Source organism: Delphinus delphis, chromosome 3 (genome assembly GCF_949987515.2).
Source record: "Delphinus delphis chromosome 3, mDelDel1.2, whole genome shotgun sequence".
Taxonomy (NCBI): Eukaryota; Metazoa; Chordata; class Mammalia; order Artiodactyla; family Delphinidae; genus Delphinus; species Delphinus delphis.
In genome coordinates, this window is record NC_082685.1 from 86,234,289 (window position 1) to 86,249,392 (window position 15,104).

The window sequence follows — 15,104 nt, forward strand, 5'->3', positions numbered from 1 at the left end:
GTTTTTCCTCACAATTGTTGTAGTTATTACATTGTTTCTGACAGATTTTGTATTACTATTTTACCTTCAGAAATGCAACAGTAATTTTTGATAAATTTCAGTTTTATAACAAATTTATGAGGAAGGGTAAAACTAAGTAGAAAATATATCTGACTTATAAGTTATAATTGGAGTTATAAGTTCACTCCAATTTTATTGAGATGTTATTTGGCTTGAATTTCTCTTGAATGAACCTGGATTTAAGAATGAGACAAGATTTGAAGGCTATGTTTTTCTCTTCATTTTATTTAGTTATTTAACCCTTTGTAGTCCATAACTAATAAAGAACTAGTATGAGGCTAGCTGTAAAGTTTTTTTTAATCAAATAGAGAAGTTCCTATCATTTTTAATTTGCTGAAAATTTTTATTATGAATAGCTGCTGAAATTTGTCAACTGCTTTTTTCTGTATTGATTGAGATGATTACATTTTACTTTTTAAGTCTATTAATGTGGTGATTTATACTAATTTTCAAATGTTGAAATAGCTTTGTTTAGTAAATCCCACTTGTGATTAACCTTTTTATATTTTGTTGTATTCTATTTGCTATATTTTGTTTATCTTCGTGTCTATTTTTGATAGATTATTGCCCTGTAATTTTATTTTTCCCTGTTTTCCTGCCTTTTCTGGTTTTAACTAAGCATTTCATTTGATTCCATTTCATCTTCTCTCTTTCCATTTTAATGTTTCTTTTAAAAAGATGTTAGTGGTTGTCCTAGAGGTTGCAGTATAAATTAACTAACCTAAGTCTACCATCAAATAACATATAGCACTTCACAAGTACTGCAGAGATCTTAGAGTATTTCTAATTCCTCCATCTCATCCCTTATGACATTATTGTCATTCATTTCACTTATGCATATACCATGCATTCATTGCATTCCTTTAAATAAAATATAACTATTTTAGATCAATTAAGATTAATAAAACTAAGAGATCTTGTTTTATCTTTATTTTTTCCTTCTCCAGTGTTCCTTCTTTCTTTATGTAGATCCACATTTCTGATCTATATATTTTTTTCTCCTTGAAGAACTTCTTTTAACAGTTATTTCAGGGAAGTTCTGTTGTTGATAAGTTCCCTCAGTTTTTGTTCATCTAAAAAAATCTCAATTTTTCCTTCACTTTTGAAGAATAATTGGTGTTTTTTCCCCCCTTCAATACTTTAAATGTTTCATTCCATTCCCTTCTTGCTTGTATGATTTGTGATGCGAAGTCTGCTGAAATTCTTATCTTTGTTTCTCTTTGGGAAAGTTCCTGCCAAACCCTGCCCCAACTCTGGTTTCTTTCAGGATTTTCTTTTTGTCCTTGGTCTCCTGCAGTTTGAAAACGATATACCAAAATATATATTTTATGGTACTTTTCCTGCTTGGTAACCCCAGAGCTTCCTGGATCTGTGGTTTGGCCTATTTTATTAACTTTCTACAGTTCCTGGCCATTATGAAAATATTTATTTTGCTCTATTCTTTATTCTCCTCCTGGTATTTTGAATATGCATATGTTGTACCATTTGAATTTCTCCCACAGTTCTTGGATGTTCTTTTCTGATTTTTTTTTTTCATTCTTTTTCCTCTTTGCATTTCAGTTTGGAAAGTTTTATTAATCTATATTCAAGCTCACTGATTCTTTCCTCAGCTGTGTCCAGTCTACCGATGAATCCATCAAAAGCATTTTTCATTTCTGTTACAGTGTTTTTGATGCTACCATTTCCTTTTGATTCTTTCATAGAGTTCTCATCTCTATGCTAGAATCAGAGAAAAGTCCCTCTTCCAGGTGGAATAAGGCTCTGGTAAAGTCTTTCTCATTGGAGAGTAGGCATTTGTTATGGAGAACACTTTGGGCATATTTCATAATGGTTACTCTACCTCTCCCTGCCCTGCCAGAGCCAAGAGAACATCTTTCTTGGCTCCTCACTGTGAGAATCTGGTGGGGCTCCTGGAGTAGAAGTGCGAGCCCCTCCTAAGATTGCACCCTCAAGGAGTTTCTCAAACTAGTTTTCTCTCAGGTTCTAGCAATTCATCAAAATTACCATTTAGTGCTCCTATCATGTTATGGCTTTTGCTCTAGGAAAGCCAACTTCAGTTGTGGCTCTCTGAACTTGTCTGTCTCTCCAGATTTGTGATGGCAGCTTGTCCTGTTGCCTCATTTCTCCCAGGGGTCTAAGAAAAGTTTTTGATTTTCAATTTATTTATCTTTTTTTCTTGTTTTTAAGGGTGGGAGTGATGACTTCTAAGCTCTTTCATGTCAGAACTGAAACCAGGAGTTCTAATTTTCGATTCTTATGATACCTTGTCATTCTTTGCTTTCAGGGCTACATTGTCCTCAAAAAACAAGATGAAAAGAATTCCTTCCTCTGCTATTTTCTGAAATATTTTGTGTGAGAGTGATTTCATCTTCCTTAAATGCTTAATAGAAATTGCCAAAATAAGCCAGGATTTCTTTTTGAAAATATTCTTGATTATAAATTCAATTTCTTTTATAGTTGGGCTTGTCAGATCTTTCTATTTCCTCTTTTGTCAGTTTTTTAAAAATACAAACTGCTTTTTTTTGGTCAAAATTCATTTTTATTAATAGAAAATAAACACTTATTCCAGTTGTTATACTTGAAGTTGCTAATAAAAAAAAAGAATTTAAAATCACCACTTAATAATCCTGTTTTAACTAAGACAATGAAACTGTGGCTTAAAAAAAAAGTATTCAGCACCATTTGCTCATAGAACTTTCAGACTTTGTTCTTAAAGTTTCTGGAACTTTCCCATCTGTAAAGTACAGGAATTGCCGAGCTACATGAGGAACCCTCTCTGGGACAACCAACGAGAAGTTAAGCAATCAGTATATATTCTACCTGGTAACTTGGACTGTACAACGATCCCCTCCTCTCCACTCTGGCTCAGGATGGACATGCTTCTAAGCACTGAGGTATGACAAGTCCGACTGTTATTAGCTGGAAAGACCAGTTCTAACAGCAAATAACAGTAAATCTCTGGCACAGAGACTACTGTCCTTAATGTTCTGTGATTTTAGGAAATTCTGTAAATAGCTTGGCTTTAGTTCAATTTACTCAGAAATGAAACATGTTTAATAAGGTTAAATTACTCTGCTAGAGTAAGTGTCTGCTGGTTTGGTGTTCTTATAAAATACATACATAATACGTGTAGGTAAATCATAGTCTTAAAGTATACTTAGAATACTGCATTATTGAAACCAAAGTCTAACAAAATGACTACAGTTAGAAGCAGCTAATGAAACTAAATCCAAAGTTATGACAAGGGAGACTCATTCTCACTTGAAGCTGTGTCACTTAGAGAATTAAAGCCATTCAAGGTGAGGTGAAGGTGGCACCTTTAGATAATTCCAATCAGGGCCAGAAATTAGCATTTCTAAATATTTCAGAAAAGTCCATAGAAGTGTTTCAAAGCCTTTTATGCAAAAGAATGTCTGTCTATCTTTCTGCATCAGTGAGCAGTAGTGCCCATCAGAATTTCCTAATAACACAAAGACAAAGGCAAGTCCATACACTTGACCAGATGTCAAAGGAATGGGAGGTGGACTATTAGGTCACCCTTAGAGCTTCTGCTGGCTTTTTACTATATGCTGTTCATCAGTGTGAGTCAGGCGGACTTTTGTGAGAGAAGTGTTTGGTGGCCAGGACCTCTTTTGGGCATTTCTTGCTAAGTGGAATACACAACAGATAAGGGAATAGGGGAGGTAATACAGGGAAGCTACTCTTTCCAGCTCAGAAGGAGTTGATGAAGCCCATATATGCATTCAAGAAGCCCATGGGATCCTCTATATCTGTGGACAGTGGCTTATGTGGTCATCCAGAATCGACACTGTGGACCGCAGCAGCATTTTCCTGTACAGCTCCAAAAACTCTGGATAGGGATTCACTGGATCCAGTGGCCCATAGATAAAATGAATGGGAATAGATACAGAGGCAAGAGCTCCCACACAGTGTCTTCTAAACTTCTTCCTTTGATTGATGTACTGCAAGAGACTGTCGATAACCAAGTTCCCATCATTGTTGTGTATCCCTGCCCACATGCCCCACAGTTCACTCTCAGAGGGTCGGGTGTATGGTCCAAAGACCGGGGTGAGACCTCGAGAGAATACGAAGAAGTTCATCAGTCGCGTGAGGATGGGTGACAGCCTGCCTCCATCTTTGAGAAGCTTTTGGAGAAGGAGAGGATGGTGAGTCTCAAGAAATATACCTCCATTCGACAGACAGAGACTCTTGATGGTAAGCCGACCAGGTCGATTCTGCTTGAACCTATAGAGAAGCTCCTGAGCAATGATATCCCCATAGTCGTGAGACAACAGGTTGATCCTACGGTTCGGGAGCCCCAGATGCCGCCAAAGAACCTCCACGATGCTGGCCTGCTCGAATATGGAATAGTGATGTGGTCTCGGTTTGTCACTGAAGCCAAAGCCTAGGAAATCAAGGGCAATCACTCGATGAAACCTGAGGGTCAGACCTTCCCAAATCTTGTACCAGTCATAGCTGGACGTTGGAAAGCCGTGTAAAAGCACAACTATCTCTGGACTTCCAACCACACCCACAGAGTCTTGGTAGAAGATACGCAGTCCCTTGTAGGTAAAAAATTTGCCTGATGACTTCCATGAGTGAAGAGCAGGGGAGAGCTGGCGGGGCGGGATGTGCAGATAGGCCGCAAGCAGGGGCACAGCCAACAGCCCCACGTGGACCCACCACTCCCTCATCCTGATTCAGGTAAGACCTGGGCTACAAGACTCCATGTTTGGGGCCAAACTGCTTTTGCGTCTCTTTTTTTCCAAGAAATGTTTTCACTTTATTGTCTAATTTACTAGCATAAAGTTGCTTACAATATTCCATTATATGAACACTTTGTAGTAATAGCCACTAATTCAATTCTGCTATTGCTAATTTTATTTTTTCTTCATTAATCTTCACATATGGTTTCTGTTTTATTAGTCTTTTAAAGAACCAACTTTTGGATCTGCTAATTTTCTCCATGTTTGTCAGTCATGGATTTCTGTTCTTTATTGCTTCCTTTTCTCTACTTGCTTTGGGTATAATCTGATGCTTTTTTAACCTTCTTAAGGTGGTAAGTTAGATGATTCACTTTATAACTCTTCTTTTCTGATATTGGCATTTAAAGTTATAAATGTCCCTTTGAGAACTGCTTAACTGTATCTCATAAATTTTGATGTTTTACTTTCATTATTATTCAATTAAAATTTCCTTCTGATTTTTGCCACTTACTGTTTATTTAGAAATGTATTGCTTAATTTCCTAATATTTGAGAATTTTCTAGATATCATTTCTATTAATTTCTAATTAAATTCTTTGTGGTCAGAGAACATACTCCATAGGATTTCAGTCTTTTGAAGTCTATTGAGATTTATTGTCTAGAATCTAGGTACATGTTTTACCTTGGTGAGTGTTCTACTGGCATTTGACAAAAATTTGTTTTTTTGCAGTCTTATGTTAATGTCAATTAGCTGATAATGATTGATGTTTTTCCCATCTTCTGTATTTGTACTGTTTTTGTATATTTGTTCTATTAGTAAATATGAAAGATGTGTTTAACATTCCAACTATGATTGTAGACTTATCTGTTTCTCTCTTTAGTTCCATCAGTTTTGTTTCATACTTTTCAATGATTTCTCATTAGGTGCATATTTAAGCTTGTTTTGTATTCTGCTGGTTGACCTGTTATTACTATACAACATATCACTTTATTTCTTGTAATATCTGTTGTCTTGAATTATACCTTGTCTCATAGTAATACAGCCATAACAGTCTTTTTAATGTTTATTGCTGAATGGTATATATCTTCCATCTTTTTACTTTCAATCTCTGTGCCTTTTTTTAATGTATGCATCTTGTAGAGAGCATATGGTTGGAATTTGCTTTCTGAAAGCATACAATGTCTGCCTTTTAATTTGAGTACTTAGTCCATTTACTTTTAATATAATTATTGGTATGGTTGGGTTAAAGTCTATTATTTTAACCCATGTATTCTTTGTATCATTTGTTTTTTGTTCCTCTGTTCCTTTTTTTGATGTCTACTTTTGGTTTAATTGAATATTTCTAGTGTTTCATTTATTTTCGCTCATACTTTTTAGCTGTACCTTTTTATATTATTATTTTAGTGGTTTCTCTACTAAATAAAATAATATCTCACTAGAGTCTATTTAGAATATTTTATCATTGCACAATTTGCACATCACACATCACAGATGTAAAAATCTTACAGCAGTATACTCACAGCCTTCTTTTGTTCTAATTTGTCAAATATTTTCATTTTACATTGGTTATAAAGCACCTTACAATTATATTATTTTTGCTTTAATTTTCACTTGTTTTTAAAGAGAAATTCATAGACTAAAAAGAATTTATTTGCTCATATATTTAGCATGTCTTTGGCTCCAGTATTTTCTGATAAGAAGTCAGTTTTATGCATATTTGTGGTCCTCTACATGCACTGTGTTGCTTTTCTTTGCCTGCTTTCATTTCTTTGCCTGCCTTCTTTATGTCTGATTTATGGCAATTTTACTATCATGTGTCTAGGCATAGTTTTCTTTGAATTTATTCTGGTTTAATTATCTTCTTAGATCTGTAATTTTACTTTTTTAATTTTTTCATCAAATTGAGACAACTTCAACCATTGTATCTTCATATATTTATTTCATGCCTTTTTATCTCTCTTGTCTCTTTTGGGGACCCTATTTGCAGATGTTTGACTGCTTGATATTTCCCTACAGGTCACTGAAGAACTGATCATTTTTCTTCTTTTTCTATGTATTATTCAGATTGTATGATTTCAATGAAAGCATTTTGAAGTTTTCTGCCCCTTTCTGCTATCTCCAATCTGACATCAAGATTATCAAAGTGAAAATTTTCATTTTAGATATTCTAATTTTTTATTCTAGATTTTAATTTGGTTCTTTTTTGTACTTTCCTTGCGTATCTGAGATTTCCTATCTCTTTACTCATTAAGGCCATATTTTCCTTTAAGTTTTTAACATCTTTATAGTAAGTAAAGTCACTATCTTTTAATTTTAATATTTGGATCATCCTGGAGTCTTTTTCTATTCACTGCTTTATTTCTTTATGATGGGTCATATTTTTCTGCTTTTCAACATGCTTACTAATTTTTGTATTGTTTTTGGAAGTTTGCAGGTGATATAAATAGTATAGATTATGTAGTCATTTTTTAAATAGTGTTGAGTTTTGTTCTGGCAGTTTGACAATTTACCAGGGGGCTCCTAGATCCTATCAAGTCTTGGCTTAGGCTTTGTTATGGTATGGTCCTTATTACTCTTAAGATACTAATTTTCTAGTGTTTTAGCTGAATGCCCAGGGTGCTGATGAGCTCTTTCAACTCTGGCTGGGTTAGAACTTAAGACTTCCACACTGTGTAACCTCCATTATCTTTGTTTCACTCCCAATTCTTGTAAGCACCACTCTCTGCCAGACCTCTGAGTCCTACTCTCTAAAATCTAAAGTGAAGCCCTTGATCCAAGGGCCTTACAGAGATTATTGAGACCACTCTTTTCCCAAGCAACCTTCTAACACTTTGCCCTGCAAATTCCAGCTTCTTTCTGCAGCACTAAATTCTGGAATTTGCCTCCTCAGCCAAGTGGGACTGCCCTGTTTCTGTTGGTCTTCAATTCCTTATTCTGGTTTAGGGAATTTGTCCCTAGACAAAAGCCTAAGTGATCAAGCAACTCACCTCTTGTGTTACCCTTCTTTCAGAAGGAATTCCTGTGCTGCCTACTGTCAAATGCCAAAAACCAGTCACTTCATGTATTTTGTTCCGTTTTATAGTTACTTAACATGTTTGGACAAGTCTGGAACAAGTTAATCTTTCATATTTGGAAGTAAAAGTCCCACACTGTTATCTCTTAAAGAGGAGAATAACTTCTGGAAGGTGGTAATTCCAATCTTGTACAAGGGGATGCACTGATATTATATTTATTGCTGGTAAGCACTGCAGTACCTGAGACAACAAAGCAATGACACCTCACTGTCCTCAAATAAAGGTACAGGTAGAGGAAGAAAAACCTCTAGTTTGGTACTATGACATATATTCTCAAAAGTGGTCCCTGACTTTGATATCTATTGTCTCAGTTTTTTGGTTAGAGCGTCTAAATACAAAATGCAGACAATGAGGAGGTAAATCCAGAATGCCTGTTTGGTAGGTTAGTAAATATCTGTAATTAATTTTTCCTTCATATTAAAAAAATTAAAGGCAAAACTTGAAATGGTATAATTCAACATTATATGTTTCAACATATAATAGGAGATATAAAATGTCTAATGTCGTGTGATATTAACACTTGCCCATTTTATTTGATTTTAAAGCTTATCACCTTTTACATTATGAACAATAGTTGAAAGGATGTGGTTAAGCTAATAATATGAGAATTTAAATTTGGGCTTTCTTTCTTTTATTAGTTTCTAGTTTTTAAATTTATTTTTACCTAACTGGAGATTTTCCACATGAAACATATTTCGTAGTAGTTTTTATATAGTCAACAGAGTGAAAAAGACATGTGTTAAACATAGAATTTTACATGGCAAAGTATTTGGCATGGATCAGATTACAGTGGCCATTTTTGAACATAAGAAAACCCATGTTTCCTCATTTGATTTTAAGTGAAGACTGAAGCACCTGGGTCCCATCCTTTTTCATTCACCCTACAGACCCAAGAACACTTTTTTAGCTGTCACTCTTAGCATTTAGTTGGTTTTTTTTTTGTTTTTTAATTTTATTTTTTAACTTACTCCATTCCTTCAAAATGTTTCTACACATTTTCTTCTTATTAATTGTACTATGTGTATATTGGAGACTGAGAATTCTATCTTCTTGCCTAGTATTAAACAACAAAAAAGTTTTGCCTTTAAGATTAAATTTTCTTAACTGACATCCTACTTGAAAAAGAATTCCCTCTCTATTTATGTGTCCTGTGAAATTATCTGCTAATCCAATTCCTCCCCCATCTTGAGACTATGTTTCCAAAAATCCCTACTGTTGGAGATCTAGTAGAAGTTCTCTGTGCTTTGTGTGATAGTAAAACTTTGAGACTTGTGTAGTCTGAGGAAACCATAAAAGCTCATAGTAACAGTTTTTACTTTCACCAAAGTAAAGCAATGAAAATGTCCTGTTTCACTGTATTTTACTTAGTAATACTTTTATTTACTTAGTAAATAAAATACTTTTATTTACTTAGTAATAAAATGTCCTGTTTCACTGTATTTTACTTAGTAATAAAGTGCCATGTACTACTAATATATATAAATCACTTGTTTGCTAAAAACAATGGATGTCCCTCCTTCTCATCCTTAACCCAATCATCTGTGATTGTGTACGTTTATTCCAGTTAATGTGTGCACTAAGGAGTGTTTCTTTCTGTTTGATACTCCATACAAATGGCTGACTTCTTTACAACTTTATAACTCAGGCTGGTTGACTCCCTCTGTTCAAGTCCTCTGTGGTCCCAGTGAGCCAGAGTGACTCTTTATTGTCACATGAAAAAGCATTTTCATGTATTAACATGATCTTCCACTCATTTTCACATCCTATTTTCTGTTCCACCTTGAGTTCCTTCTTTTTTAAATTCTCTCCAGAAAAAAAAAATACTTATGATTCACACATACATGATTTTCATGTAAGGATAATATGAGCTTCAGAAGGATTTGATATACTTATTTGTTCCCTTTGTTTAAAGAGCTTAGAAAAACATTATGTTTTGGAATAACTCTTCAAATTTATTATTACATTGAGCATATGACAGATGATCAATGAGTTCTTGTTTTATGAGTAAGTTAAAGTTTTAGCAACCCATTCACACTGTCCATGCACTTCTAATTCAACATTTGATTTCCTTCCAGTTGTGTTTTAGTAACTGCAATTATGTTCCCTAGTTCATATGCAAATCATGGCTTTTCTGGAGACTTTTCATGTGTAGAATTTGTTCTTGCAACTTAGAAAACTTTAGATATTAAAAATTGATAAAAAAAATGCAAGCAGCCAAGTAAAGTGGCAAAAGTAAATTAAACATTGCAATGGAGACTTCTACAAATTAATTTTTCAGAATTTATGGTTATTAATCTTGTGAAACAGAAGTTGTTTAATGATATATTGTTAGACCTGGAGGACTCCCAAAATTTAGAAGCAAGTTAAATAATTTCCCTACCTTAAACTAGTCCTAACAAAAGACTAAGAAAAAAATTTTAGATCAGCTATTTGTACAGTCCTTATAGAAAATGTACCATCTGGTTAGGAAACATGGGCTGAACTTACTAGGAAGTCTGCTGAACCTCCAAAACTGAGTACCAATCTCTAGTATATGGTGGCTTTATCAAAGTGCAGCTACCCTGTGAAGCTAGCTTAAAATAACCTGGGAACTCTTCAAATCACTTTAAAGATGTTATCTTCATAACATTTTAGCTACTGGTAATCCTAATGGGTAGGTTTGTCAGTGAGAGGTTGACAATGGTCATTACTACAAAATTACTTAATTGAAATGATGCTGAATGGTTTTATGGGAGCTGATGTGTTCTCAGCTCCAAACTCACATATTTAACGGCCTACTCCACATGTATATCTAGCTTTCCACATTCAAAACTCTACAAGTACAAAACTGAACTCATAGTATTTTCCTTGTCCCAAATCTGCACCTCCTGTGGTCTTCTCCACTTGTTTCTGTTCTCAAACATCAACATCATCCACAACTCTTTTCTTTCCCTACATCCCAAGTCCAAACAAACTGCAAAGCCTCTTGACCTTATCTGTCTTCTATATGTCTAGGATCTGGTGTCTCCACTGCTACCACCATGATCTAAGTTACATCACTGTTGCCTAGGTTACTGAAATAATCTCCTATTTATTAAATAGTTACTTATGGCTACTATCATCTGTGCACTGTGCTTGGAACTTTACCTGCATGACTTTGACTAGTCTTCATAATTGCATTAAAAGATGATTACTAGCCCTCTTTTATATATTAGGGAGCTGATACTTTAAAAAAATATTTTCCCTAAGACCACACAACTTGTGTAAGTCACAGAGCTAGTATTTCAACCCAATTTATTTAATTCCAAACCTAGATTTACAACACCTCTATGATGTTTAATCTTTGTGGCAATCTTCGTTCTAGTAACTACAAAACTAAAGCAAAGTTAAGATAAAAACTATAGGATGAGAATTTTTTTATAATACTTATGAGATCTAGAAGGTAAACAAAAAAAACCCCCTAAAACTCTAAAGTAATTCTGATACAATTAAAATGGCAATTTTCAGTAGAATCATTAGGGTAATTGTTCTACTTCTTTAATTCTGACTGTGCGCATGGCAGGAACAGTGAGAGGTCTGTGATTTTACCCTACTTGCAAGCTAAAATGTTTGCCTACCAGAGTTTCATGGAGGCTTGCAGAAGACATGAGAATCCTCAGTCAGGAGTTATAGTAAATCATTTATCCTTTAGGCCCAGCCTGGGAGAAATCTTTCTCATATTAGTATACTAGGATATTTTAATAGCACATAAATGTCTATGGTTTAAATGCAATAAGGGCCCTAACTTCAGACTATACTTCAAAGCTACAGTAATCAAAACAGTATTCCTTACTAATAGTACAAAAACAGACACATAGATCAACGGAACAGAATACAGAAATAAGCCCATGCACTTATGGTCAATTAATCTATGACAAAGGAGGCAAGAATATATAATGGAGACAAGACAGTCTCTTCAACAAGTAACTGGTGCTGAGAAAACTGGATAGCTATACTGGATAGAATAAAATTAGAACACTTTCTTACACCATATACAAAAATAAATTCAAAATAGATTAAAGACCTAAATGTAAGACCAGAAACCATAAAACTCCTCCTGGAAGAAAATACAGGCAGAGAACTCTTTGACATAAATCGTAGCAATATTTTTGGATCTGTCACCTAAGGCAACGGAAATGAAAGCAAAAATAAACAAATGGGACATAAATTTAAACTTAAAAGCTTTCGCACAGCAAGGAAACCACTGACAAAATGAAAAGTAAACCTACTGAATGTGAGAAGATATTTGCAAATGATATGACTGACAAGGGGTTAATACCCGAAAATATACAAACAGCTCATACAACTCAGTATCAAAAACACCCAAAGAACCCAATTTTAAAAATGGGCAGAAGATCTAAATAGACATTTTTCCAAAGAAGACATAAATAGCCAACAAGCACTTAATAAGATGCTCAACATGGATAAACATCATAGAAATGCAAGTCAAAACCACAATGAGATATCACCTCACATCTGTCAGAATAGCTATCATCAAAAAGACCACAAATAACCATTGTTGGTGAGGATGTGGAGAAAAGGGAACTGTTATGCACTGCTGGTGGGAATGTAAATTGGTGCAGCCACTATGGAGGTGCAGCCACTATGGAGGTTCCTTTAAAAAGCTAGAACCACCATATGATACAGCAATTCCACTCTGTGATACGTGTCCAAAGAAAACAAAAACACCAAATCGAAAAGATACATGCATCCCAATGTTCACAGCAGAATTACTGACTATAGTCAAGATATGGAAGCAATATAAGTATCCATCAACAGATGTTGATGTTGATGATAAATATGTACACAATGGAATACTACTCAGCGACAAAAATAATGAAATTTTGCCATCTGCAACAACATGGATGAGCCTGGAGGGTATTATGCTTGATGAAGTAAGTCAGCCAGAGAAAGACAAATACTGTATGTTATCACTTCTAAGCATAATCTAAAAAAGAAAACAAACAGATGAATATAACAAAACAGAAACACAGATAAAGAGAACAAACTAGCTGTTACCAGTGGGGAGAAGGAAAGGGGAGGGGTAAGATAGAGGTAGGTAATTAAGATGTACAAAATACTATGTATAAAACAAGCTACTAGGGTACATTGTACAGCACAGGGAATGTAGCCAATATTTTATACTAATTTTAAATGGAGTATAATCTATAAAAATATTAAATCGCTATGTTGTACACCTGAAATTAATATAATATTGTAAATCAACTATACCTCAATAAAAAATTTTTTTCAAATAAAATTAGTTACCATTGTGGGGAAAAAAAAGACTAAAAATTAAATGCAGTAAGTACAATCTAATGTTAGTTTCACGGCTACACTGATCAGAACTAAGTGTAGAAGAGCATTTTATAGTTTTTACAGATTTACAAACTCACTAAGATTCTTTGTGCTCAACTGAGTCCTAGGCAGAACTTCCCAAGGGAGAACTTCAAAATAACTGAGGGTGGTAAGAAAATCAGCATGTCTGAGCTAATGATTCCAAGTATTGAAATTTTAATTTTCTCCTATTTAATAATAATTTGCTTGTAATGTAGTATATTAATAACTATTCTACTTTATGGTATTCTTTACACACTGTTTAACTTCAGATGAATTTAACATAAATTCTGTTGTTTGGGTCGATTTCAGTGTGCAGGGAATAAAGAAAGAGATGAAAACACCTCCAGTTGAGCTAAATATTAACTAACTCCAAAAAAGGCATCTTATACTACAAAGCTACAGTAATCAAGACAGTATGGTACTGGCACAAAAACAGAAATATAGATCAACGGAACAGGATAGAAAGCCCAGAGATAAATTCACGCACATATGGTCACCTTATTTTTGATAAAGGAGGCAAGAATATACAGTGGAGAAAAGACAGCCTCTTCAATAAGTGGTGCTGCAAAAACTGGACAGCTACATGTAAAAGAATGAAATTAGAACACTCCCTAACACCATATACCAAAATAAACTCAAAACAGATTAAAGACCTAAATGTAAGGCCAGACACTATAAATTTCTTAGAGGAAAACATAGGCAGAACACTCTATGACATAAATCACAGCAAGATCCTTTTTGACTCACCTCCTAGAGAAATGGAAATAAACAAATGGGACCTAATGAAACTTGAAAGTTTTGCACAGTAAAGGAAACCATAAACAAGACGAAAGACAACGCTCAGAATGGGAGAAAATATTTGCAAACGAAGCAACTGACAAAGGATTAATCTCCAAAATTAATTGAGCTCATGCAGCTCAATATCAAAAAAGCAAACAAGTTTTGCACAGTAAAGGAAACCATAAACAAGACGAAAGACAACGCTCAGAATGGGAGAAAATATTTGCAAATGAAGCAACTGACAAAGGATTAATCTCCAAAATTAATTGAGCTCATGCAGCTCAATATCAAAAAAGCAAACAATCCAATCCAAAAATGGGAAGAAGACCTAAATAGACATTTCTCCAAAGAAGATATACAGATTGCCAGCAAACACATGAAAGGATGCTCAAAGTCACTAATCATTAGAGAAATGCAAATCAAAATTACAATGAGCTATTACCTCAAACCAGTCAGAATGGCCATCATCAAAAAATCTACAAACAATAAATGCTAGAGAGGGTGTGGAGAAAAGGGAACCCTCTTGCACTGTTGGTGGGAATGTAAATTGATACAGCCACTATGGAGAACAGTATGGAGGTTCCTTAAAAAACTAAAAACAGAACTACCATATGACCCAGCAATCCCACTACTGGGCATATACCCTGAGAAAACCATAATTCAAAAACAGTCATGTACCACAATGTTCATTGCAGCTCTATTTACAATAGCCAGGACATGGAAGCAGCCTAAGTGTCCATCAACAGATGAATGGATAAAGAAGATGTGGCACATATGTACAACAGAATATTACTCAGCCATAAAATGAAACAAAACTGAGTTATTTGTAGTGAGGTGGATGGACCTAGAGACTGTCATACAGAGTGAAGTAAGTCAGAAGGAGAAAAACAAATACCGTATGCTAACACTTATATATGGAATCTAAAAAAAATGGTTCTATAGAATGTAGGGGCAGGACAGGTATAAAGACGCAGACTTAGAAAATGGACTTGAGGACACAGGGAGTGGGAAGGGTAAGCTAGGACGAAGTGAGAGAGTGGCACGGACATATATACACTACCAAATGTAAAATAGGTAACTAGTGGGAAGCAGCTGCATAGCACAGCGAGATCAGCTCGGTAGTTTG

At 34.7% G+C, this 15,104-nt stretch overlaps 1 pseudogene; it reads right to left on the reverse strand.

Annotated features, from left to right (window-relative positions):
- Window positions 1–3,733: 3,733 nt before the first annotated feature.
- Window positions 3,734–4,754, reverse strand: LOC132422151 (mesoderm-specific transcript homolog protein pseudogene; annotated as a pseudogene).
- Between the last annotated feature and the right edge of the window lie 10,350 nt (window positions 4,755–15,104).